The sequence below is a fragment of the Talpa occidentalis genome, unplaced genomic scaffold (assembly GCF_014898055.3).
Source record: "Talpa occidentalis isolate TD23 unplaced genomic scaffold, MPIMG_talOcc4v2.1 talOcc4.4, whole genome shotgun sequence".
Classification (NCBI taxonomy): Eukaryota; Metazoa; Chordata; class Mammalia; order Eulipotyphla; family Talpidae; genus Talpa; species Talpa occidentalis.
Window position 1 is genome coordinate 14,650,999 of NW_023604295.1, and position 25,996 is coordinate 14,676,994.

Genomic DNA, 25,996 nt, shown 5'->3' on the forward strand with positions numbered 1-25,996 from the left:
AGGAAGATTGCTTTCTACCTCTTCCATAATTATGCTATTTACTATTCTCTCAATGTCTTAGTGGATAGTTATTTATCATGGAATTTTGTTTTTTTAAGGTATATTTATTGATGTACAAGAACTGGGGTACAGGTCAGAGATGCAGGGGGTGAGAGGATCCACCAAAGACAGAGTGGGTAACAGAACAGGCAGACTGACTGAAGTACACTGCTGAGGGGGGCAGAGGGTGAGACAGGAGAGGTCTGCTGTGCCACGTGGATAGCTCTGTGGCCGGCCGGGAAGTGAACTCATGCTGCAGAGGCTGTGGATAGCTTCACAGTGTTGTGCTTAACCTCTTGCACTACCAGGGAGGCCCATATCATGGAATTTCACTGTAGTTATGGTGATAACTGTAGATGCCATCATATATATATATATATATATATATATATATATTATATATATAATATATATATTATATATATATAATACATTTTACTTTATAGCTCTCCAATCCTTAAAGTTTTCTTGAAAGATTCTCTTTATTCACCTCTGGGCATCTAGGTGAGCTGCCTATACTAGTCATTATACCTTTGACAATATTTCTTATAGCATTAATGATGATCTTCCATACTTTTCTATTTATTTTTTATCATCTCTGCCCTGCTCTGCACTCATTAAGAACATAGACTATGTGATTTGTTTTTATCTTATAGCCTGACAGTTTATACTAGCACTGAGACTATCTGTGCATTCTTGTAACCATAATAAGTACAAATATTAACATGGAAATATTATAAAAAGCATGGCATTAATGTATTAATGTATTTTAAATACTTCCATATTAAAGGTTCTCTACAACCCATTAAACATGTCTGAATCTGAAATTTTGTCTATCTTATAGAAGAGGCAAGTGTGAATATTACCTCAGAAGGAAGAGAATATGATGACAAAACAGCAGCACCTGTGTAAATAAACTATGTATTTCGTGAAGCAGAAGGAATAAGATTTGAGGTTCCTGCTCATTAATATGGGCTATAATTTCATAGAGTAGGAGCACAGCTGCACAAAATGCCCCTACCCAGAGGAGAAAGTTGGGTCCCACAAGTTTGTATTTATCTTCTCTCTGGAGAATCTGGACTGCCCCATACTTAAACAATTTTATACAAATAGTACTTCATTTGTATTTGTTTAGGTCAAGAGAGATGTTTGTGACTATTCCTCCCTGTGTCCTCAATAATTCCTCGTCACTGTGGAAATATATATATATATATATATATATATATAGAGAGAGAGAGAGAGAGGGAGCTGGGAGTCAGTAGATCTATTGAAATGAGAAGGGTGATGACCCCATGGGAAAGGCCAGTGCTTAAAGAAATTAGGTCAAGCACTGAATGGGAGACTTGTCTGAGGCCCTATGTTTCAATAGTACCAGGAAGCTGTTGGAATGTGTCCACAAAGAGGGTCCAGAAACTCTCACTGTGACCAGGACACAATGAGAAAATCATTTCTCATGCTCACTCTTTGCTGTTACTAAACCTGTGAATTTAATTTTATGTCTTTTCTAAGTATTCCTTTGAAATAAAACTGAGGTATGTAACATGCATGTATGTATGTATGTATGTATGATATATGTATGCATGCATGTATATATGATATATATAATATACATGGTATTTGATGATGGAGATGAGAGAGATAAGAGTGAAATCGATTTTTTTTTTTGTGGAACCCTCGCCGGTGGCAGGGGATCGAACTGGCACTGCAGAGGCTGCAGGCAGCCTCGCAACCCAGCGCTCAACCTCTGCGCCACCAGGGGAGGCCCTAAAATCAATTCTAAATAAAGAAGTAAACTGTGTATTCACAGATAAACATGAACAAGCACACACATTTTAGAGACTTTCCCCTTTCCTCCTATGTACAATATGTACTCTATCATGCTGAAAGTGAGGACACTGGGAGGTCATTCACTCTGCCATATATTCCCAATTATCAGCCTACATCAGCTCACAATTGTTACACACACACACAAAAATCTTACCCTGAAAACTCCTAGCAGTTTGGTTTACCTATTTCCATTTCATAAGTCCCTTTACATAGTCATACCTATTAAGAAAAACCTTATAATTTCTAAAGTTTATATAATGTTCCCTTTTTAATCATCTCTAGGGTGTCTACTTCTAATGACACAGCATATTTTTAATAAATATAAGATATCACTGCATTGTTCATAGAATACAGAAAGTGCAGCTCATTATTAAAGGCAATTACAAAGTGTAAGTATCATTTCTATCTAGCTATTAAGTCTGAGATCAATATGAAAGTAGCCAGGAAGCATAGGAGGTAATCTACTCACTAATAAACTGTAAATGAAACTCTGTGATTTATTGTATTTTTAGAATTTAATGTGCACATCAATATTTTAATTTGCTCATTTCAAATACATTCAGAACCATACTAATAGATATTTGGATAACACCAAAGCCATGAAGTACGAAGTCTTAAAATTGAATTATTATACAAAATGGAAATAGCCATTGATAAAAGGCTATTTTTCTTATAAAGTAGCATACTCCTTACTTTTAATCATGTTTTACTCATACATACTTACCCCATTCTCCTACTATCCAAATCCAGAAGAAGGCACCCTTTTATGCTTGTTGGAGTAGGTAATCAAAATAACAGGGCCTCTGAATTGACACAAGAACTGAGCCCTGGAGTACTCAGGGGTTTTTCAGGCCCCTCTTTGAGAATGCATGTCCCCAACAGCTGCTCCTTGAAGGTGTAAATGCATTGTTGAGGAAATCCGGGTTGCATATTTGACTGAAGGAAAACAGCTAAATTTTGAGATTCAGTGGGGTGGGTAGGATTTTAGGAAAAAGCACTCATATTGAGGTCACTCAACAATGCCTCATAAGTCAATTCCTTTGTTCATTACAACTGTTCTGAACAACCCTGCCTCTTCCTTCAGTATCTCTCTGCCCTCTGCACATGGCAGCCAATTTCAAATTACACCTGGGAAATATTCAGATTGTGTTCCTCAGTGCCTTCAATTTCCTGTTGTACTTTGTTTCTCTTTTTGAGGCACACACCTTTTTAACTAAATTATTTTTATGTACCCACATATCTGAATTTACATATTGGAATCTATAAAGGTATTTGAACATATCACATGTTTACCATCGGCTTTTTACCTCCTACAAACCTAGTAGAGTAAATGACACAGTAGATATTCAACACAAATCTCCTGCAACAGTGTTTAAGGGAAGTTTCCCAACTGTTATCATATATCAATGAAATTAATAGATGTTACATTCCAAAGGAGCTTTGCCACCTAAACTAACAGACATTTTATAGCAAATGGCTAAGAACCAGTTAGAGAACTTACATGTAACTAAAATGCAAAGTGTCAGATTTATCTTTAGAATTTTGTAAGGAGAGGTTATGGAAAGACCTGAATTAAATTACCAATTTCCAACAATGTGGAGAATTCAGTCAATGCTCTCCAAGTCCACATAATGCAGGGCCATTTAAAAAGTTGATTATTTGTCTCTTACCTATGAAGATCAGTGGGCCAAAGTCTGATCCATACTTGGCAAAGGTGAGGATGGGGCCTTGATTAGATCAAGACTGTGTCTGGTAATGAAATTCCCTCCTCTTGGAGTATGGTCAATTTGTGAATCACATTCTCATTAAAAGTTTTCAGTTGCAGGATTGTAGTGGGGGGTGCGATGTCCTAAGAAGAAAGAGATAGAGTAAAATTTCAGAAGCAAAGCAGAAAAGGGGGTGGAAGATGAGCCTGTGAAGAGGAAATGTTGTCATGGTTGTATTGAAAGAGTTTCAGTTGAAGGGACCCCACATGGGATTCAGGGTCACAGACCTCAACATCAGAAAGATGCTTGAAGGTAATACCTGTTCAATAAAGCTTTCCCACTTTACTTTCCCTTCTTGAGACCAGCCTAGAAAAGATCTGGAAACTCGTATTCAAGGAAGATTATCAGAAAGAAGAGAAAAGGACCCCTAATATATACTTCCAGAACTGCAGATTCTCACTGCAGCAGAAATCAGCTGAAGGTGATAGAGAAAAATGTTATTTTTTAAAGAGCTTTCATGGAATACGATTCATACACAATAAAATTCACACACAAAAATGCATCATTTAGTAAATTTGACAAATGAAAACCTATAGCACTATCAAGATAGAAAACATATCATCCCCTAACATTTCTTCCTGCTACTAGAATTCCTCTCTCCTTCTCATTCCTACCTGACCCTTCCATTTTGAAATTTTTATATTTTACAGCAAGGGGTTAAGATAATGTAAGATAATGTTATGTTGATATTTTTAAAATGTTTCAAGGCAGACATTTTTTCTGGTGATAGGCGCTGCCCTGAATATCACCTAAATAAAGATGAAAATTGAATTTAAAATTAATAAAATGTGATTGCCAAGTTAATTTTAAAGGCCTCAATGTGTGCATTTAGCATCAATATTATAAAATATCTTACAAACTATGACTTTGTAGAAGCTTCAAATTTTTCATGGAAATATTTTGACCATATCATATTTGTTCAATTTTTAATTTAGCCCAGAACAAACTAATGTCATCTTATATTCATTATATTTATAAACTTTACCAATTATCCATATATGTCCCCAATCTATTTTATAATTTAGTTTATAAAATCTAAAATAATCATTGAATCAATCAAATTCTTGCAGTAGTTTTTTTAAAAGGGGGAGAGGTGACTTCACCATATAACCACAAGATATTTCCAGGTTGATAAATGCAAGTCCTTTGACATTACATTAGACCTTTTGCATTATTGATCTAATGAGGAAGAAGAAAATAAGAATGGTGATTTAATATTAACCCTCAAAACTAAGCTTCATCGGCATCTGTATTGTCAGTCTACTAAGATGATTGTAATAAATTGGAGAGAAGCTCTAATAGCTTGCTGTATCAAAATATTCTAAGTTCACGCTCATAGGATCTAGTCACACATGAATTTGGGGAGACATTATTTAATTCATTGCAAAGGGAATATCACCAGTTTTAGATTTATCATTCTTAGGCTTGGTTTCAAAAAAAATGTATATGCAGAGATGAATTTCCTATTTTTCTTGCACATGGTAGCATGCAACAGATAGTCTTTTCTCACAGTTTTTTCACCTGACATAATATGGAAATTACTCTACATCAGTTAATATATCTCTCCCTCCATTTTTTAAATACCTGCATAGACCTAATATGTAATTATATCCGTTTTATTCAGCCAATCTGGATCTGTATAAATGTATTTTTCTCTAATATCCTACACTTATAAAAATGCAGCAGAGATTCCTGTAGTGTGTGCATCCTATAGAGGTGTGTCTCTTTTAAAAAATGAAGCTGCTGGGTCTAAACAGAAATACATATATTGTTTTAACATACATTGAAATATACGCTTCAGTAAGGGTTGTACCAACTTATTTTCCTGACAGTCCTCTTGAGAAGTCTTATTTCTGGGACAGATTTGTGTCACAAATTTGACCTTTTCAGTCATTTCAGAGATATTAACAGACCCAGAAGTGGGTAGGCAGTATGTTTACATCTCTTTTTCAATGTGTATGATGCTGGAGCCTGAGGCACATAGGGACAGTAACAGGAAAGGGAGGCTCGCTTTCAGGGCAAAAGCAACAAAGAACAAGGGAGAAGGCAGACTAAATGCACGTCTGACCAGAGCTCACCAGGAGATGAGCTGATAGAGCAGAGACACTGCATGAGAATTACAAGATGGCCGCTGCTTCCCTCAGCCTCAGAAACTCCCACAAGAGTCTCACCTTGACGCCTTCCTAACCGGAAACACACAGGAGATGAAATCTTGCAAACTGTTTTTAATAGTAGTTGAGTTGATACATCACAAAGCCACATTAGGATTTGGTGCCAGAGATTTTTACAGTTAAAGTCTGGGTGTTTTCAAGTCCAGTGTTACATGATTATGTGGCATTGGAAGAAAATGTGAGACTTCTTTCAGTGATTTTTGAGTGTTGTAAGTATAGAAGGAGCTGCGTGTCTCCAGGCAAATGAGGAAAATGAAATCTCAAACAATTGATACACAACCAGATTTAGTTATCTAAGCACCGTTCTTAGCACAATTGCCTGTAAGAGGTGGGACTCTCATTAAATACAAATTAAGTGAAAGATCATGAATGTGGGGAAGGGGAGAAGAAACAATCATATTGGATATCAAAATATTCACATAAAATCAAATCTTGGTGTGTCTGCGGGCTCCAAGGAAATATTAGAGGACCAGATATTCTGAAGTCAAAGTTTAAAGATTATTGAAACCTTAGATTTTCACATGCTAATTGTGATCCAAAAATAGTCTCTTTTTGCTTGTTAGTTTAATAGGCATGTTGACAAAATGTTCTGTGGGTTTAGTGTTTTCTGGAAAATATAGTGGGATTTTGGTCTTTCTTTTCTACCCTCATCTACTTGCACAGATATGCAAAATACTCAGATTAGTGAAGTAATTAAATTTCTTCTGTTTAGTAAACATTATGAAGCCACAGACTATCTTTTAGTGCTATTGCTTTGCTAGCAAAGAACAAAATATTTCATGAAGAATTTTAAATGAATCTGCTTTGACCCATGTTTTCTCAGAAAATACTTTTTAAAAATGACCCAAATATCACAGTTTATCTAGTGAGACTGTCAGTAGATATAAAAGCTGGTATTTCTTAAATCTTCATTTTAAATTTAAATTAATACAGCAGACAAGTGACTATGATTGGAGACCGTTAATTTTTCTAACAGAAAAGACTTTGAGATATCATTTTGACTTGGATTTGTGTTTTGATGAAGTGTAAAAGGAACCTGTTATCAGTCAAGTTATTTTAAAAATCAATAGTGATAAGTGATGGATGAAAAGTGCAAATATATAACTTTGAGAGCAATAAAGTTTTTAATGGCACTAACCTATATGGTCAAAAGAATATCATATGGTCTAGTTAGAGTTCATGTAGGTGAGAGGTAGGAATTCATTTTGCAAAAAGCATAGGGAAAAAAAAATGAAAAGCTAGTCATTTTTTATCTGAAATAGCATAGAGTATTTTTTCATTAGCTTTTGAAGTTTCCTGTTTTTCCATTGATTATTCAGTGTAATTATAACCATGCATTAAACAAGGTCACCTAGGACATAACTGAATATAGTAAGCTTGAATTTTAGTTTTGGAGCCTCACTCCAAATGGAAATTAATGTAGTTGAAAAAAAAATAATTCTCAAACCAATTAACATATTCCCATTCTTTATGATGCAAATTGTCATTTAAGAGCTGTGCAAAATTTTACTGCATGTCACTTAATAAAATACAAAAGTTCCTACAATGTAACTTTAAGATGTAAAGGATTAACTTTATAAATATGACCAGCATTCTGAATTGTACCTTTGCCATTTCTTACCAAAAGAAACACATAAACAAGTTATAATTATTAATACACACTATTATAAGCTAACATTAACATTCCTGAAGGAAGATAGCAGCATGATTACTCATAAACTCACACACTCCTTTCAAACTTGTCAAGTTTTAGACCCTACTTCTTCATTCATGGAGGACCTAAACACCCACTTTATAAATATTCTCACATGAATTATCATTATTCTAGTAAATGCCAAGCAACCTATGGGTTACCTGATCAATACTGGGCTTTCATTTTGTTAGTAAGAAAAAACTGTCTCACACCTTAATATTACCTCCTGATTCTTTCAGCCTCAAACAACCCTCTCCCTCAAGTCTTCAAAAATATATTCAGGTCCTCCTGGTGGTGCAGGGGTTAAAGTCTCAGTGCTAATGGGGCCTCCCTGTTGGCACAAAGGGTTGAGCACAGCCCTGTGAAGCTGTTCGATCCTCAGAAAGGGAGCTACCCACATGGCACAGCAGACCTCTCCTGACTCGCCCACTGCTCTTCTCAGCAGTGTATTTCAGTCAGTCTGCCTGTTCTGCTCCCCACTCTATCTCTGGTGAATCCTCTCGCCTCCCACACCTCTAGCCTGTACCCCATTTCTTGTAATCAGAAACAAATAAATCTTTAAAAAAATAGTCTCAGTGCTATCATGAGTTCAATCCCCTGCTAGGGAGCTGACCCACATGGTGCAGCAGACTTCTCCTGTCTTGCCCACTGCTCCCTGCAGCAGTGCATTTCAATATATCTACCTGTTTTGCTTCCCACTCTGTCTCTTGAACTACTAGGCCCAGCATCATTCACTTTCTGGATTCTTTCTCTTCTTTAATAAACCTCAATCTCTTTTGACTACACTTTCCTTTTTCTCCTCCGTCTTCTCATCCTGCACACATTACAGTCATATGTCTCATAGGACTATTTCAGATATATTTCATGTGCAATTCAATGACAGATCACATTTAGAGCAGTGGTCCCCAAACAGACCCTACATGTGTAGTAGGTGATAACGTCTTCGTTTTGTGTAAGTACACTGTACGATGTCTGCACAATGACAAAATTGCTGATAAAAACATTTCTCAGAATATAACCTTATCATTAAGCGACATATGACTATACTGAATTTTGTTGGTGGGAAAAATAACACCATACCCTGCCATTTCAAATACTCTGTTGTCAAGTACTGGCAAATATGATGGATCCATGCCTCATTATCTTACTTTATCTCTCAACAGCACTTTCTGTAGTCAATCATTCCTTTTTGTTGAAATTTTCTGTGACAGGCGTTTTTTTGATCATCTTCTTACAATATTGAGTTTGTTTCAATCACATTTGCTAGTTCTTTCTCTACTATGTTGTCTCTAAATACTGAAGATATCCTTGGCATTTTTCTGGTTCTCCTCTAACTCCCTATTCTGTTTAAATTAACTCATTTATTTCCCTAACATCAGATACAATGGGATTGTAGGCAATCCCTTTGGCAGAAGGAAATATTATTCACTGACCCTTTCTTTTGAGGATTATGTGCATACCTAAACATTAGTGCTATCTTCTCTTGTTTAGTTCAATGAAAGTTGAATAGAAGTGACTAATACCATGTCTAAGTAATCTTTCTTTTTTAAGATTTATTTATTTATGCATACAAGAACTGGGGGACAGGCCAGAGGTGCCGGGGGTGAGAGTATTCACCAGAGACAGAGCAGGGAACAGAATCAGCAGAATGACGAAATACACTGCTGAGGGGAGCAGCGGGCGAGACAGGAGAGGTCTGCTCACCATGTGGGTTGCTCCCTGGCAGACCGGGGATCGAATTCATACTGCAGAGGCTGTGGATTGCTTCAAAGAGTGTGTTTAACCCCTTGCACCACCAGGGAAGCCCCCATGTATGTCTAAGTAATCTTAATGAAGTATTCAGTCATCACATGCTAATAAAAATAATTTCTTTTCCTTTAATGTCTTTCCCTCCCTTGCCATTTCAATGTCTTCTTCCAGACAAATGCATTTATTTGACCTGGATTCAGAACTGGGGAAGACAGATGACAGGATCACAGTGGATGTTTAGCTGACTTCCAATTTAGTAAAAAAAAATAAATGTTGGGTTTACATGCCACTAAGATTTGGGATTATAAGCACATCTGCTTAGAAGTTTCTACAGACATTGTTCATACTTACAATAAAATTCAAATGATTAACTTCCTTTTAAAAGTCTTACATCATCTGTGCAGTTTTGCCCTGTCTACTTTTCTAAACTTTTCTATCACTTTTCCTTCCCATCTCAGTATGCTGTTGTGTCTTGCTTTTTTCTATTTGTACTTTTCTTTTTTTTTAAAGATTTATGCCTACCAGAGCAGGGGTACAGGCCAGAGGTGTGGGAGTGAGAGGACTCACCAGAGACAGAGTGGGGAGCAGAACAGGTAGATCTACTGAAATACACTGTTGAGGGGAGCAGCAGGTGAGACAGGAGAGGTCTGCTGCACCATGTGTGTTGCTCCCTGGTCGGCAGTGGCTGCCGATAGCTTCATATGTTTGTATTAACCCCTTGCGCCACCATGGAGGCCTTCTATTTGTACTTTTCCCTTTCGTCTTTAAACTATCTATTACATCTGCAGGAACAATCTGATCTTTGTATGCATGACTCCCCCTTTTTAAGTTTTTGAACTCAGCTTAAATGACAACTGAGGTAAATTGCTTAAATCTACATTAGGGCTTTATGCTCATAGTACTAACAAAAACAACAACCCTGAAAATTAATATTAGTCAAGTTAAGTCACCATAACATCACTGTCAGAAAATGCTTTACAGATTTTTCCAGTATAATTTTCCAGTACAATTGACAAATAAATTTTTCATATATTTAATAAATACAAGATTATTGTATGTATACAATGTGAAAGGATTCATAAATCAAATTAATTATCACCTCACATAATTACATTTCTTATATCATTTTAGTAATCTCTTAGCAAAATATGAATATGTTCATATATTTAATTATACATAAATTTACACAATTTATATTCTATATAATTTATATTTACATAACATAATATAAATTAGGTTGTTTACATATTTTTTAAAAGATTTATTTATTTATGTAGCATACAAGAACTGGGGTGTAGGCCAGAGGTGCTGGTAGGGGGTGAGAGGATTCCCCAGAGACAGAGTGGGGAGCAGAACAGGCAGATCTACTGAAATACACTGCTGAGGGGAGCAGCAGGTGAGAAAGGAGAGGCCTGCTGCACCATGCGGGTCAGCTCCCTGGCTGGGTATCACAAGATAGTGCTGAGACTTCACCCCTAGTACACCAGGGAGGCCCTGTTTCCATGATTTTTATTAGTAATGCTATGATGAACATGGGACTACAGATGTTTTTTTCTGGTAGTGACTTTGTATTCTTCAGATATGTATCTCTAAGTGGGATTGCTGGGTCACATGGTCGCTTTAGTTTTAATTTTATGTGGAACTTTACAGTTTTCCATAGTTGTTGTATTTTCTAATTTAACTTAATTTGTTAAAACGTTCTTGTTAATTTTTCACAATATAGAGACCCTGTAGCTCTGAGAGCTAAAGTACATGTTTTGAGAGTTTATTCTCAAGTGACACTTAAAAGTTGGTGTACTTGGGTCTCTCTGGTGGTACAGCGGGTTAAGTGCAGCACTGAGAAGCTGTCAGCAGTCTCTGCAGCATGGGTTCAATTGCCAGCCGGCCAGGGAGACACCCTCATGGTGCTGCAGACTTCTCCTGACTCACCTGCTGCTCCCCTCGGCAGTGCTTTTGGTCTGTCTGCCTGTTCTATTCCCCGCTCTGTCTCTGGTGAATCCTCTCACCGTCCCTCAACTCTGGCCTGTACCCCAGTTCTTGAATAAAATAAATAAATCTTTAAAAAAAAATGTTGGTGCACTTTATAGGTGGTTAAAATTGTTCACTCCTTAGGGGGACACCTGGAGCTCATGGTTCCCTCCCAATTGTAAGTGCTGTGCCCAAAGTGGCTTTATGGCATATCTAAAAGGTATGATTTTTGACATCCATTCTTCTCCATTAAATATCATCTAAGAATTCCCATTTTCCACTCAATCTTTGAATATAAATCAATGCCTATCTCAGAAACATCTTTCAACACCAGTCATTAAATTCCTTTCTCTCAATACCCCCTCATCCCTCCCTCTCTCCCTATTTCTCTGTGTTTGTCTCCTTTCCTCACTTATCTCTTCTTCCCCAACCCTGTCCCATCCCCTTCCATCCTCTCTTCTCCTCTCACCTTCACTCTGGCTCTTTCTTGCTTTTGTTCCACATTGCTCCCCACTTTCCTGTTACCTGCGCCAATGTACCTCATTGAGAATCAACATGTGTATGCATTTCTGAAGCACACATTTCATTAAAAGGTATTCTGGAGCTTCCCTCATGGTGCAGGGGGTTAAGCACTTTACTGTGATGCAGTCTGCTGCCTCTGCAGCAAGAGTTTGATCCCTGGTTGGCCAGGGAGCCACCCACATGGCGCAGCAGACCTCTCCTGACTCACCCGTGGCTCCCCTCAGCAGTGTACTTTGGTCAGTGTGCCTGTTCTGTTCCCTACTCTCACCCCCCACATCTCTGGCCTGTAGCCCAGCTCTTGTATGCATAAATAAATAAATCTTTAAAAAAAAAAGTTATTCTGATTTGTATTTCCCTGATTACAAGTGATGTTGAACATTTTTTCATAGGCCTGTTGGCCATTTGCATTTCATCTTTGGAGAAGTTTCTTTTTAGCTCTTCTGCCCATTTTTTGACTGGATTATTTACTTTGTTTTTGTTGACTCTCATCAGCTCTTTGTAGATTTTTGTGATCAGTCCTTTATCATTAGTGTTGTGTGCAAAAGTTTTCTACCAATCAGCAACATGGATGGAGCTGGAAGGGATCATGCTCAGAGAAATAAGGCAGAAAGAAAAAGGAAAATACCAGATGGTCTCACTCATAGCAGGAATTTAGAAAACCTAAATAAGGGACCAGGAAAAAGACTAATTATAATAAAGTAAAATTCAAAATCACCAAGCAACTATAAACCGGAGACATTGAAAACATGTCAAAAAAATTCTAATACTTCTTGTTTAAGGTCTACTTTAAAATCAATGCCTTATCCAGTACATTTTATAAGATTGTACTGACACTAATCATCACAGATATGGCCACAGAGACAACAGGTACCATGAACTAGCCTATTACCATATGATGTACATATTCAGGTGAAAAAAAAATCCCCAAAATGGAGTTCATCTACTTTGCATTCTCAAGTGATTTTGTATTTTAATAAAGAAGAACATGGGAAAGAACTATGGAATCTCAACCTTTTAATTAACTACATTAAAGAGAGGGAATCATAATATCAGGTAACAAGAAGAAAAATATGATACTCTGCAGTTAATTTTTGTAAAATGTAGTAGCGTGTATGATAATATGAATGAGATAATATTTTTTAACAAAGGACAATGTAGACTTCTAATTTTGTAACCTGTGACTTAACGTAAAAGAAAGTCCATTTTTCATTTTCCTCAGGCTATTCCAACTAACTTCTTCTAATTTACCAGCAAAATTGGTTTCCCAAATTCTCATGTCTGCCTATGCTAATAGAATCTATAGAGTAATGTAATTACCTAATCCATTCATTATATGGGATAAAGACAGTACAGTTAAAATGTCAAATAGAATCAAGGCTATCTGAATGAGAAATATTTTCAATTGTAATTTTTCCTTTCCCAAAAGAGACATGAAAGTATAATTTCCTGCATGCTTGAAATGCTTTATATTAAGCTTCTGAAAATAAAAGTCTCAGGAACCATTTCAAAGTACAAAGTACTTCATATGTGTGACCTTGGGTAAGTTTTCTAAATCTTTTAGGGTCTCAGTTTCCTCATCCCTAAAGCGAAGATCAAGAAACAATTTTTTCCCTCACTATGTTAATAACCAAGAGTTTCATGAGTCCAGAATAGAATCATTTTTAAGTAAGAAAATAATTTAGAGAGATTTAGAAGTCTAATGGAAATATAGATATATAAATAAACATATTTATAAATATATAACATATGTATACACACATTGTTATTACTTTACAAATATTCTCAGTACTGCTTATCTACCCATTTCTTTCTCTCTTTCTCTTCCCACCCACCCACACTTATTTTCTGAAAGCTTTTATTCACTTTGAATATGTTGTATAATATATGTACACACCGTGTCTACTATTTATTAATTATACATATGTATATATATATATATATATATAAAGAGAATGGAGACTAGGAATGAGAAAAAAATATTAATTGTAACATACATACACACCAAAACACACACACACACATATACACCTAAATGTGAGTTTGCAATCTCAATGGGTCAAAAGTAACCATTTTCTTAAAACCCAAAATGGTCTGGTGAATCTGAAATTAATACTACATTTTAAAGGAGATATGTTATACATTCTTCCAGCAAATATATTTGAGTTTTTAATATTGATATATTGGATTCTTGAGAATATGTTGGTAAACAAAGCCTCAAACCTCTCCTTGTAAGGACATGAGATGTCGGAATGGAGGGAGGTAATAGGTAGTAGACACAGAACACAATTAAGTAACATTTTGAAAGTAAATAAGAGTTTTGAGAATATGTGTGCATAGGAGAGCGGGATGGTGAAAGGTATTGAGCATGTCCATTTGCAAACCTCTTTCAGTAATTTTCAGCTGCATGCAGTATAGGCATGGAAAAGTCAGAAAGGTGAATGTAATGCAATTTTTCAAAATTAGTAATATGAAAACAAGAATAGGAAAAGGTTATCTGGAATTTAAATAAAGAATGATTCTCATGACTGACTATAGCATTAAACATAATCAGCAAGAGAGAGAAATCAATGTGGTACAAAAGAGTTGAAAAAGGTCACATGTAGGATTAATCCCAATGTTTGATGGATCAAGGAATTACTTAAATGAAGGAATAACAGTAAATATATTTACTCTAAATCTGTGTCCTGATGGTAAATATTATTTAGATATATTTTTAGATATGTAGATATTGATACGTAGATATTATTTAGATATGTAGCTATTGATAATGTATAAAATAATAAAAATGCCACACAAGTAAAATTATTGGATTTTCCTTAAAAACCTCATACACTGTGTAATTTATTAGTAAATATAAAATAATTAAAATAATATGAAATCAAATAGAGCTCATGATACCATTTTAGTATTTTATTTACAATCTAACATCCATTATAAAGTATGATGTTGGAAGTTCACTTTTGTTTCCTTTACTTAGATTGGCTGACATTTTGCAAGGTAGAAATAATGAATTGCTTACTGATAGGGAAAATTCAGAGATCCATTCCTGCAAATCACTTCCAGAAGAACAGATATTCCCCCGGTAGATAAGTTTAGTCATTTTACTTGCATCACTCAGAGTGAAGAGTAATGGATACAAGGAAAAATAATAATAATATCAAATGAAGATGTTTTCCCACTCAAATTATTTAAAATAGTATATTATGATTCCATTTAACATTTTGATAATGATACACACACTATGTGCCAACCTACAATAATAGACAGTAGTTGGAAAATTGACAACTTGAGGTAATAATATCCTAAATATACTTTTATTATTTTGGAGAAAGGAGGTAGAACTCTCAAATATCTTGTGTTGATTCTTGATAAACTGTCTTGTCTCAATTTATTTTTTCCAATCTTTATAATAAAAAGTACAATTTTTCTTATAGCAAAGGTTTCAGCGATTATATTCCTAACAGATGCCAATGGTGTCCAACTTCTTAAAATTCTGATACCTTCTCTGAATATAATGCAATATACCACTTTGCAATTTCACTATAATGAAAATTGTTCAATGTTATTTTTTTCTTTATACTAAATAAAGATGTAACTATTTTATTTCTTAAACTATAGTAACTTTGCATTTAAAAGAATAAAGATAAATACTAGATCATCTGATTGAAAGGTGGTTTAACCTTAGCATCATAGTTTGAAACATACCATCTTTAGCTAGAACAGATGTATAAATAAATATTTTTATTCAGCCCGATAATTTTAGAAGAAGAAAAGTAACTTTTTTCATGCATTTCAGAAAAACACTAAAATCTTCAGTGACAAGGTTAACATTTTAGGGCATTCAATCTGTCTTTTGAATATGCATTTTCAGACAAGCCCTAGATACCACCAAAATATGTTTCCCTAACAGTAAATCATCATCATGATTGCCATTATTGATCTGTAGAGTCAGTAACCGAATCTATCCATGGGATTCAACACCATCTATCTTGATATTATATAGCCCCATCCTCCTGCCTAAACCCATTAAACTGTCATCAGTAGGTTTACATCATTTTTATTTGAGGGGCCTAGTGAAACTTTGCACTTTACTTGTTTTCTAAAGCACTTCTAAGACCAAACTATCTCATCAGAAAAACTCCATTCTTCCCTATTAATGTCTGTTACCAAGAATGGAGGCCACAATAACTTAAAATAGGAGGAAAATCATCACTAAATAAATCATGATATATATAGTGCACATTTACATTTTCATCCCTATACATAAACTTATATGAGTGAATAGCATAATGTGAATGTATAATATAGAATATGATAATAAGTTAAATCTATTGGAACATAGACAATATGATGCAAATATGTGACATTGTCTTGGTCTGTATTCAGAATCAAGAATTGTCTTATATTAATTACTTAAACACTGTTATCATCTCCCCCCAAAATAAAATAATAGTAAAGAAGTTAATCATATACTTTTATAGTTAATACAATTTGCCTAGAGTTAAATAGAAGATATTCTAGAAAATTAAATCTGGGCATTATCTTCATGACCAAGAACTTCCAGGGAATCATTAGTGGGTTTCAGTGTGTACATGGATATCTTGACAATGCATACAAACTGTTGTATTTATGTGCATTTCTGCTAGGTGGGAAGGAATAGATCAATAGTTTTCAATGGAATCTCAAGAGATCCCAGGATCCATAAATTATTAAGAGATACAGGATGAAAATAAATCATATATATTTTAATTTCAGGGACAGTTATAAGAATCAAGTTTCTGAAAATAAAAATGTGGTATACTTTACTTAGTTCAGTAAGTAAGCATTGGATATTGATTTTAATATCAGACTGAAAGTGAAAACACATTACATCTGTAGACTAAAGTTGATTTCATGCAATGTGTTAGAAGTTTGCAGAGAAAATACATTTTTCTAGCAAAGTAAAAGAAATATAAATATTAAACTTAGCACAATATATAACCTTTGGCTTATAAGTAACTTTTTCTGTTTTGGCCCATATTTTCTCTATTTCATGATTATAAATTATCTTTATACTTAGAAAAGTATCAAATTTACTGCAACAATGTAGTATTATTGTCAATTGTAGTTCTTACAGAATAAAATTGAATTTTTGAGTCATCGAAGTTTTATACATTTGAACACACTATTTAAATTAATGTGCCATTGGTTTACAATGATTGTAAATTACAGGAGTACAGGACATGCTCTTTCTAGCCATTATTCCAGTTGTGAGAAAATAAACTACCACTAACTGAAAATAAGCTCTCCATTTTTGTTCCAATTTTTTCCACATCAGTACTTTCAGAGAAAATTTGAGGGACAAAATAAAAATTTCTTTTAATTTGACAGAAATGGTACTGTTCAATCAGAGGGAAAACAAACTCTTCCTGCCCTTTGTCTCAAAGCTTCATGTTTGTTTTCCAAAGCCCTGAGAACCAAAGAGTAAAATTCTAAATAGCCTAGATGGTTCTTTTTAACTTCCATTTGGACAATATTATCCTTTTTATTATGATAAATTTTCCAGAATTTGCAAAAATACTAACAAAAACATGTTTAAAGCAATCTGAACACATACACATAGTTTCTTCTCTGAGAAAATTCATATACAGTTGCTTACCATATAATTGTAAGTGCACTTAACAATTATTAAATATGCAATGGACTAGAGTCTAGGGATCAGAGAGCAAAAATGATAAGCCTGTTACCCTATCATCTTCAAAGAACTCACACTCTGGTAAATTATATTTTGATGATATAACTATAACATAATGAGGTGACTACAGTGATGGAGAACTGTCCTGGGCAATATGAGGGCACATCAGGTGACACCTTTTCTTGCAATATGAGTGGAGGGTCCTGCACAGATTTTATAGGAGAAAGTGACAGCAGGAATCCAATATTAATATTTGCATATTGAAATTCAACTTCACCATTCTGTAAGTTCCTTGACCAGTCACATTTTCACATATAACACATGACAAGTATATCACATGGCAAAGTACCCCTCATATATTGGGTGCTTTATAAATACTGAATAGTAAATGTGGTATATTCATCCACATTTTATCATTTTCTGCCCTAATTAGTCCAAAGTTATTTTCAAAAATTGCATATTGCTTAAGCATGCTTGGAACACAGATGCTGATAATTAATAAAAAGTCATGCCTCTCAATTTTTTGAAGATTGCTAAGACAGTGACCATTGAGGCAGGTCTAGAGTCAAGATGAATTTGCAGTCATAAGCACAATTCTATGCACAAAAGGATTTATCTTTCTGTTCCTCTAATTATTTATTTATACACTTATAAATATAGATACATAGAAAGTGATGAGGAAACTGGTAATAAAATATACATAAGCAATAGAGTAAGATATAGCATGTCGAAAGGGATCTTAGATTATTTGCTATTATTAGGATAGTAAACAAACTTTCTAAATAAGAGTAATATACATTTGAATGCATGCAGCATGCATTTATATATATATATATATATATGCATCTCTAAAGGAGTAATTGGACATAGTTAATGATTTTCATGCTTAAAACATCTCTGAAATTTTTTAAACCAAATCTAAAATGTATTTTGTTAATCATTTGCTGCTTTTTTTTTTAAACAAAAAGCATTTGCTGAACATATGGTGGACACATTCTTCACAGTGGAGATTTAAAGAGAAATAAGAAACTGTCTGAAACCTGTGGACCCAGAGAAATGCATTCAGTGTGATAGATGTCAGATCAACAGGCATTTCTTCTGTCTTAAATTAAAAAAATCTTTATCTTAAACTGCCACCTCCAAGTACCAGTAGTTTCCTAATTTTTAAAAAGAGAAGTGACATGTAAAAAGTTCAAGCTCTGGAAGAACCTGGGAACCCTGGCAGCAGAAGGATCATACCTGCTATGAGAGTGGATGACTGAGAACATGAAGAGGGGTATATAGTCAGGGGAGAGATTACGTACTAGGTTACAGAAATGTGGGTCTCCCTGGTGGCGCAAGGGGTTAAGCACAGCACTATGAAGCAATCTGCACCACTGCAGCATGAGTTCAATCCCCAGCCAGCCAGGGAGCTACCCACATGGCACAGCAGACCTGTCTTGCCCACTGCCCCCCTCAGCAGTGTACTTCAGTCAGTCTGCTTGTTCTGCTCCCCACTCTATCTCTGGTGGATCCTCTCACCCCCCTCTCCATCTCTGACCTGTACCCAGCTCTTGTATGCCTAAATAAATAAATCCTTAAAAAAAAAAAAAACAGAATTTAAAGCATTATTCTTAAAGCATTATTCTCCAGGCAGAGGAAAACAGCTAGAGGATTTATAAACAGCTTTGTGTTTTAAAAATTCTGGACTCAATGTGAGACGTGCACCTGGTGAGGAAGATACTTGAGAGAGCAATGGGAATTCTGCAATAGCTAATGAAAGGAAGTCTAGGTGCACTGACTCAGTCTCTCCAATTTCCCCCAGTGAAAACTGTATCCTCATAGAGTTGTATGTCAACAGTGGGGTAGTGAGAACTGTCGATTCTGGGAAAAGACAATAAGCTGGTGGATACCTTGTCTGTGGAGAATATGAAAACAATAATTGCACTGACTGAAAGTCATCTGCTTTTTATTATTATTTAATTATCATTATTAATATTTAATAATTATTCAGTCAATAATACAAAACAATACCAGGAAACACCTTTTATTAGTCTAAGTCCTAAAAAAAAATGCTACAGTTAATGCTTAGATTCAGTAATATGTCTCTAAGCTTCAACTTATTACATTTGCATCACTTATCCTTTAATAAACATTAGTACAGAGAATATCTATGTGGAAGTTGATATGAAAATTTCTGGTTATTCAGACATTCCCCAGTGCTCTGAGACTCAGCTAACCATTTTCACCATCTTTAGAGTAAAATTCATAAGATTTGTTGCTGTTTGACCTTTTTTTCAGTGTATTTTGTGTCTCCAAATCCAAATGTCTTATAGAATTATTTTTGCAAGAGCTGTATGCAATTTTCCTTGAATGAGTTAACTTTAATGTGAAGTTTTAATGAGGTTAATCAGAAACAAAATATGTTCACAAACATCCAGCATCAGCCTTGGAAAACATATAGTGAAACACTAAGCTTTGAAATTATTCTTTGATAATCTGTGCATGGAAATTGTAGAATAGGCCATTAATTATGTAACTGCAAAAATGGGAAAAGGCAATCTTTCAAAAAAAATAAATAAATTTCAAAGATGAATGCCTGGATAACTGAAAAAAAGTTGCTGATCTTGTAATGCTAAAGACATCAAAAGAGAAATATTTCATTGCCTTGAATGTTTTCATCAAGAATTAGATACTGATTCTAAATTAGTGAACCAATAATGTCAGTGTTTGCTATTGCTAAGTAATTTTAATAAATTTTTGTAAAAGAAATAATTTCAGGCATTTTTATTCAAATAATTGAAATTTAAGACATCCTATTTAAGATATTTTAATAGAAATTTTGTGAGAGCAGAAAAACAACTATTATTGATTTCCAAACAGGATTTTTATATATAATTGCAAAACTTACATTCAAGATTTTCATAATAATTTATATGCTATGCCATGTGAAAAATAGTTTTAAATATAAAAAGGACTTTCAAAATTAATATTCATAAGAATCATCCTTTCTACTACCCTTCTCAACTACTGGAAGAGAAAGAACATCACTTTAGTTGCCACAATTCCTTATTTTTCCAATTCTTTGTCTAATAACTTATCTTTACGCGACAAAGTATTTGACAATTAGAAAAAATGACTCAAAAAGTGTTTCCAGGTTTATGCTATTGCAAATCCTGTCCCCACGTCTGAGGAACATAGGCAAAAAAAAAAAAAAAAAAAAAAACTAACACACTATAGAGTTTGTGTTTTATTCAAAAAGCACATTCACAAGTCCCAGAGTCTCATTAACTTGTAACTCTTTGTTTATTTTATTTATGAATTTGCTTACTTTCACAAGTTAATTTAAGATATATTTACTAGTATGTTACAAAGTATCCCAATAAATAATTGAAACTACTACGTGGAAATAGATATATTTTGTAGTCTGAAATATGCATAATATAGCTTTTGGAGGAAATGAAAGTTCTATCTTATCTAGATAAAGAATAGTAGTCACATATAAGTTAATGCCTGAATTACAGTATGATGTAGCACAAGATAGCATAATATGTCACAATAACAACGCTGGGAACAATGTACCACTGTGCTATAAACTTTGAATTGTTTTATTGATAGTCTGGCAATGTAAGTATGAGAATCTGGTTATATTTTACTATGAACAATGTTTCTGCAAGTATTTTAAAAATGGAAATTTTTATTGTTAGTCAAATCTAGGTTTCTGGAAGGCAGGTACCTATAAAACAACAATGACATGTTATTCATTATTTAGTGATCAATATATTTAAAAAAATGTTTTTCTAAATGAAAGTAGCTTTCATATTTATTATGCCAGGAGAGATCCAAATATTTTTCAGTATTGAATTTAGTGAATTTCATGTATTTTGCATGTGAATTTTCCAATTGTTTTGTAAATACACTGGTTTATCAAGTTTAATGCTCAGGTATAAAGGAATATATTATTATTGAAGCAATTGAATTAATCAAAGAAAACCTTACTCTCTTAGAAATTTGTATGAGATTAAATATAGTAAGTATATGGAACAGTGTCTGATATTCAACAGAAACATCTCTCATTTGATTTCTTCATCAGCTTTAATTTTGTGACTTACTTTGTTCAATCTTTGAAAACTAATTTTATTTACTGTCAAAACAATTCATGTGAAAATTCTCCCCCTCACCTTCAAGCATAAAGCAATTGCTTATTCTTAGACATTCCCATTCAGTTGCCATCTTGAAGCAAATATCTCACAAATTTTAAATTATATCATTTGCCTTTCATTTGTCAATCTAAGATACAAAATACACATTTCACTCTAAGTACTATGGTGGGCATGGAAAACATAATACCAACAGGAAAAATACATTTCTGGCTCTTAAGGGACTTACCGCCTAGAGAGGGAATACAGAATATAAGCATATAAATAATATAGCTTTGGGGATTCTGGATACTTTGAAAAACCCAAGCAAAGTCATTAGTCAATAAATGACAAGATGCTAAAATACTAGGACAGGGTGTTGAAGGAACAACTCTTTGAGGTTCTGACATATACTGCAAGTTTATTGATAAGCCATGAGGCATCTGGAGCAGGGACCATCCAGGTAAAGGAAACAAGCAAAGATAATGCCTTGAGACTGGTAACAACTTTGATTCAGAGAAAAAAAATAAATTCAACCAGCTTCAGTTTATGCTCTAGGAATAACTTCCTACTTTTATCCTTGTCGCCCTATGTTCAGTTTTTCAGATAGCAGTATTAGTGTAACATTTCCGCAGATGCTTCACTTGGCTAGTTAAAGAAAGCCAGTGTCCTCTCTTCAAATGTTAAACAAATTCCAAATGATTTACTAAATCCTGCAAAGTCAAGTCACTCTCAGACCCTGACTATTTGACTGACAATTTCCATCAGTCTTCTCATTCAACAACACCAACCATTTTAGTTTGATCCTGAAGGAGAGATCATTAACACACATGTCAACTTATCAATTTGCAGTTAATAACATTTGAGGACTAATTTTTATTGTAAAGTTGATAAGAATTGGGTATTTGGGATAGAATCAACACATCTGCTACTCTGGAGAGCTGTTGTTACACAGAATGAAATATCAAGGATGTGCCAAAGATTTTTGGTCTGAGAAATTAGGTAAAGATGGGATGTGGCCAGATATGATCTGAACAAAACTGAATCTGTTGTTCATGTGACTCCTCCTGATCTTAATGTCTTAATGCTTTTTGTGTCTACCCTCTGTGCCAGAGTCATGTATTTCCTGATTAGATTGGCAAGGTATATATATGTCCACTGACTCCTTGCTTTTATTGTTTTCTCCTTGAAATGGTGTGTCTAAAATGCAAATGTAATCACACTATGTCCTATTTAACATGTACTTTTTATGATTTTTATTACCTTCAATATCAAAAACAAGCTTCATAGAATGGGTGATAGAAGGGTCTCCATCATAAGGCCTCTGGTTCTAGCTTCAATCTTTCTTATATTAGGTTCTGCTTAGTACTTCTTGCTTCAGCTATTCTAAAATGGTTAAAGACTTCCAAATCTGAATGTTTCATACTTCTTTATGATAGTTTTCCTTGAATGTCCTCCACCATTGGACAATTTCATATTTGAAGACTCATTACAAAAAAATAGCCTTAAGAGATGCATCTTCCAGCATCTCCCTGGTTGCGCAAGGGGTTAAGACACAACCTATGAAGCTATCCGCAGCCACTGCAGCACGAATTCGATCCCTGGCCAGGGAGCTACCCACGTGGCACAGCAAAACTCTCCTATCTCGCCCACTGCTCCCCTCCAGTGTACTTCGTTCAATCTGCCTGTTTTATTCCCTACTCTGTCTCTGGTAGATCCTCTCACCACCCCCACACCTCTGGCCTGTACCCCAGTATGACTAATAAATAAATATTTAAAAAGAAAAGAGATGCATCTTCCCCTTTTTTGGTCATAGGCTCTTCTGTGAACTCACTTGCCACAATATGCTCTTGTTTCTCTTTAACCTTGTTGAATGCAATAAATTATGGTCAATGGTGACAGACTAGTGCTATAAGAATACAGATATTACAATAATGAAGGTTGCTCTCATAGGGATTTAAAGATATGATTCACAGAAAGTCTGTATTAATGGAGATTAACTCTCTAACAGGTTCTGGAATCCAGGTTACGATGGCAAGCTTAGCAATGTGCTTTTCTATTAATTTTCACTTCCTCTGTATGACCTGTTCAAATTCTATAATTCTCTTACTGTTCTTTACCTTGTTCAAAGATCCTTTTTCTTTTTACAAGTCCCCAGTCACTTTTACATGCATACAAATTAATATGCTGTTCTCCACCCCAATTTTTCTAGTATAATTGACAAATTTTATCTAGTTGTTGTTCAGATTTTGAAAAGATAATCTGAATAATCCAGATAATTTTGATATTAACTATGTCACAAAGTCTAGCTAGGTCACAAGAAAACTTCTGGATTCCTTTCTCTTCATTTTTTTACTCTGTTTTTATACCTGCATGGCATTATCCAGGGATGCCTAAGAAACATAAAGTATAAATCATATAGTTTTTACAACAACAAAGATCCATTTGAACCTTTTGAGAAAACTCCATACTGTTTTCCATAGGGATGGGACCAGTTTCCATTGCTACACATAGGCTAGTACAACTCCTTTCTTTCCACATCTTTTCAGCATATATCATTTCTGATCTTTTCGATATGGAATAGTCTCACCTTTGTGAGATGTTATCTCTTGGGTTTTGATTTTTATTTTTCTGAAAATACATGATGATAAGCACTTTTTCATTGGGCCTGTTTGCCTTTTGTATGTCTTATTTGGAAAAGAGCCTACATAGTTCCTCTGCCCATTTCTTAATTGGGTGATTTGTTTTCTTTTTGTAGAAGTGTATGTGTTCTTTTTAAATCTTTGTTATCAGTCCCTTGTCAGATGTATGCTATGCAAATATTTTTCCCAAGAAAAGATATACCTACATGTTCAGTTTTCCAAACAGTAATAACATTTACTGCTATTTGTTCGATGATTTGCCTGCAATGCACTTGCCTTTTTTTGTTCATTGTCCAGTTTCTTCAAGCATGTCTCGATAGGCCTATGTCAGTGGCACTCTTGTTTTGTTACAATGACGTTAGGAATTTTTAGTACCAAGAATATTGTGCTGTGATGATTTGTATAAATATTTAGCTTTTCATTTGACAAGATTTTTCTTGAGGTCATGGTCAGTGTTTCATTCATATTTATATGCCTTATACTTAGCAAAATGCAGTTGCTAGAATATAGTAAGCACTAAATAGATAATGATAGATAATGCCTTCAGAAAAATAGTAAATCTTTCAGATGAAACATTTATTTCAAAATAATTTCCATAAGCATAAAGGTTAACTTTATCTGTCAATTTCATGGTGTCCCATTGTTCAGGAATACAATAGTCTAAATTTTATAGTAAAGGTACCTGGGGATGTTATTAACACTCACACTCAGTTGATTTGAAGTGAAGCATAATGTGGGTGAGCCTCATCCAATTAGTAGGATGCCTCAAAAAAACTGAAATTTCATAAAGAAGCAATTCACCATGAGGACTACAATATATAAAACCTGCTTGAGTTTCTAGATCACTGTTTTTTCTGAAGATTGCAGGTTTAAGACTGCAGCATCGACTCACATATGAATTTCTAGCCTGCTAGCTATACCATTTCTGACCTAGAATATCCCATAATTGATTGAGTCAAATGTTTAAAATAAATCTCTCTTTACATTCATGATGGATGTATAAATGATTGGTAGGTAGGTAGGTAGATAGCTCTCTCAATGTTTCTATTTCTCTGAGTGAGTTTAATACAGCAAACAAGTTTTGATGAATGACTTCATATTTCTCAGTCCTATAGATGATCACCTTAACAGGACTAATAAAGGAGTCTTTCTAATCCCTTTATTTTGAATCTAGATTAAAATTTACCCTTTAGAATTTTTAGAATTGCTTTTGTCAATGAAGTGAGTAGGTCAGATATAAAACTTATGGTTAAAAAGAGGAAGGGTATAAAGCAAAAGTAAACTGAATTTATCAACTTTCCTATTGTATCTACCTTAATGCATAAATATTAGCCTTGGTTTGGATATAAGGGTAGATGATTTAGAGATGTTATAAAGAGAGAATTTGATTTTAAAAAGATTTTTGGTATTTTTGATAGTTTTAGGACAGGGGTTTTTTATGCTTTTGCATTTTGTTCTTTGGCAGGATATCTGTTTGAATGAAAGAAAAGGAACTAAAGATTTTAATAGATATATGTTTTGTTGCAATAACCAGAGCAATCAAAGTTGTAATAGACCAAGTAACAACTGTCTACCTACAAAAAAAAAATAAAAAAAAAAGATGTCCTATTCTAATCACTAGTTGTAATAAATACAGTTTCCCTCTGTGGTAAAGGGGTTGCTGCAAATGTGAAGTAAAGTTCACTTGGAAGAGCGGGTTCTGAATGGAAATTATAACCAACATACATCATCTGTGTAGTATGAAGTAGTGGCTTAATCTTGTGAATCTATTTCTTCATATATGTAATGGAAAAAAATTATGTATTATTATAAAATATTGCCTACCTC